Source organism: Heterodontus francisci, chromosome 28 (genome assembly GCF_036365525.1).
Source record: "Heterodontus francisci isolate sHetFra1 chromosome 28, sHetFra1.hap1, whole genome shotgun sequence".
NCBI classification, from domain to species: Eukaryota; Metazoa; Chordata; class Chondrichthyes; order Heterodontiformes; family Heterodontidae; genus Heterodontus; species Heterodontus francisci.
Window position 1 is genome coordinate 59975401 of NC_090398.1, and position 3061 is coordinate 59978461.

At 43.5% G+C, this 3061-nt stretch overlaps 1 non-coding gene across 1 annotated transcript; it reads right to left on the reverse strand.

Moving 5' to 3' along the window:
- Positions 1 to 305: 305 nt before the first annotated feature.
- trnat-ugu (transfer RNA threonine (anticodon UGU)) lies at positions 306 to 379 on the reverse strand. The gene has a single exon. It is a non-coding gene; the product is annotated as a tRNA-Thr (tRNA).
- Positions 380 to 3061: the final 2682 nt, after the last annotated feature.

Consider the following 3061-nt stretch of genomic DNA (forward strand, 5'->3'; position numbering starts at 1 on the left):
ATGACACACACACTTTGAAACAGACAACACGGTCACACTTTCCTTCAGTGAGATTAAGTTCGAGCTTCTTTTCCAGGTTGAATGCAACTGCGAACAAATTTGTATCAAAGAAGTTGCCTTTGAAATATCAGCACTGAATTTCTGTACGAGGAGGAAGAGCCATTCCAAACTCACATCCTTCACAAAGGCTGTTTTCTCCTGTGAATGAAATTCATCATGTAATTTGAATTCTCAGTTAAAGTTCACAAGACACAGACATAAATGTTGATACGGAAACTTCTCAAGCAGATTGCAAATATGAAATAAAGCTCCGCTGGGAATCGAACCCAAGATCTCCTGTTTACAAGACAGGTGCTTTAACCAACTAAGCTACAGAGCCACATCACAAGTGCTTTTGCAATTGAAATCTGAGGTGGTTACTATTTATTCTCATCCCACTTCTCCACAGGTTACAACAAAAATTTTAACTTTTCCCACTTACTGATACAGTCAATCATATGCTCTATTTTTCCCAGAATGGAAGACACTTAATGAACAACAAAATTATCAGTTTCTTATAGAACAAGTTTTAACTAATCATGAAGTAAAGCAAAAACACACAGGTGGAAATTTTAAAAGTTCCCTTTTTACCTTAACCAACATTTAAAGTCCCTTTCTTCCCTCAGCTGAACACACGCACACACACATACTGAAAAAAAAGGGATTTTTCTATACAATTCAGGGCTCTGTTAAAGACAAAAAAAACACTTGGACTGATTACTTGCTCATTTCTGAAGAAAACAGCAGATTTGTTTAGAATTAGAATATTACAGCGCAGTACAGGCCCTTCGGCCCTCGATGTTGCGCCGAGCTGTGAAACCATCTGACCTACATTATTCCATTTTCATCCATGTGTCTATCCAATGTCCACTTAAATGCCCTTAAAGTTGGCGAATCTACTACTGCTGCAGGCAGGGCATTCCACGCCCTTACTACTCTCTGAGTAAAGAAACTACCTCTCACATCTGTCCTATATCTATCACCCCTCAACTTGAAGCTATGTCCCCTCGTGTTTGCCATCACCATCCGAGGAAAAAGACGCTCACTATCCACCCTATCTAACCCTCTGATTATCTTATATGTCTCTATTAAGTCACCTCTCCTCCTCCTTCTCTCCAACGAAAACAACCTCAAGTCCCTCAGCCTTTCCTCGTAAGACCTTCCCTCCATACCAGGCAACATCCTAGTAAATCTCCTCTGCACCCTTTCCATAGCTTCCACATCCTTTCTATAATGCGGTGACCAGAACTGCACGCAATACTCCAGGTGCGGTCTCACCAGAGTCTTGTCCAGCTGCAGCATGACCTCGTGGCTCCGAAACTCGACCCCCCTACTAATGAAAGCTAACACACCATATGCCTTCTTGACAGCCCTATTAACCTGGTTAGCAACCTTCAGGGATTTATGCACCTGGACACCAAGATCTCTCTGCTCATCTACACTAACAAGAATCTTCCCATTAGCCCAGTACTCTGCATTCCTGTTACTCCTTCCAAAGTGAATCACCTCACACTTTTCCGCATTAAACTCCATTTGCCATCTCTCAGCCCAGCTCTGCAGCCTATCTATGTCTGTCTGTACCCTACAACATCCTTCGGCACTATCCACAACTCCGCCGACCTTAGTGTCATCTGCAAATTTACTAACCCACCCTTCTACACCCTCTTCCAGGTCATTTATAAAAATGACAAACAGCAATGGCCCCAAAACAGATCCTTGCGGTACACCACTAGTAACTAAACTCCAGGATGAACATTTGCCATCAACCACCACCCTCTGTCTTCTTTCAGCTAGCCAATTTCTGATCCAAAGCTCTAAATCACCTTCAACCCCATACTTCCGTATTTTCTGCAATAGCCTATCGTGGGGAACCTTATCAAACGCCTTACTGAAATCCATATACACCACATCCACTGCTGTACCCTCATCCACCTGTTTGGTCACCTTCTCGAAAAACTCAATAAGGTTTGTGAGGCACGACCTACCCGTCACAAAACCGTGCTGACTGTCTCTAATGTACTTACTCTTTTCAAGATGATTATAAATCCTGTCTCTTATAACCTTTTCCAACATTTTACCCACAACCGAAGTGAGGCTCACAGGTCTATAATTACCAGGGCTGTCTCGACTCCCCTTCTTGAACAAGGGGACAACATTTGCAATCCTCCAGTCTTCCGGCACTATTCCTGTCGACAATGACGACATAAAGATCAAGGACAAAGGCTCTGCAATCTCCTCCCTAGCTTCCCAGAGAATACTAGGATAAATCCCATCTGGCCCAGGGGACTTATCTATTTTCACACTTTCCAAAATTGCTAACACCTCCTCCGTGTGAACCTCAATCCCATCTAGCCTTGTAGCCTGAATCTCAGTATTCTCAACAACATGTTCTTTCTCTACTGTAAATACTGACGCAAAATATTCATTTAACACTTCCCCTATCTCCTCTGATTCCACACACAACTTCCCACTACTATCCTTGATTGGCCCTAATCTAACTCTAGTCATTCTTTTATTCCTGATATACCTATAGAAAGCCTTCGGGTTTTCCCTGATCCGATCCACCAATGACTTCTCGTGTCCTCTCCTTGCTCTTCTTAGCTCTCTCTTTAGATCCTTCCTGGCTAGCTTGTAGCTCTCAAGCGCCCTAACTGAGCCTTCACGTCTCATCCTAACATAAGCCTTCTTCTTCCTCTTGACAAGCGCTTCAACTTCTTTAGTAAACCACGGCTCCCTCGCACGACAACTTCCTCCCTGCCTCGCAGGTACATACTTATCAAGGACACGCAGTAGCTGCTCCTTGAATAAGCTCCACATTTCGATTGTTCCCATCCCCTGCAGTTTCCTTCCCCATCCTATGCATCCTAAATCTTGCCGAATCGCATCATAATTTCCTTTCCCCCAGTTATAATTCTTGCCCTGCGGTATATACCTGTCCCTGCCCATCGCTAAGGTAAACCTAACCGAATTGTGATCACTGTCACCAAAGTGCTCACCTACATCTAAATCTAACACCTGGCCG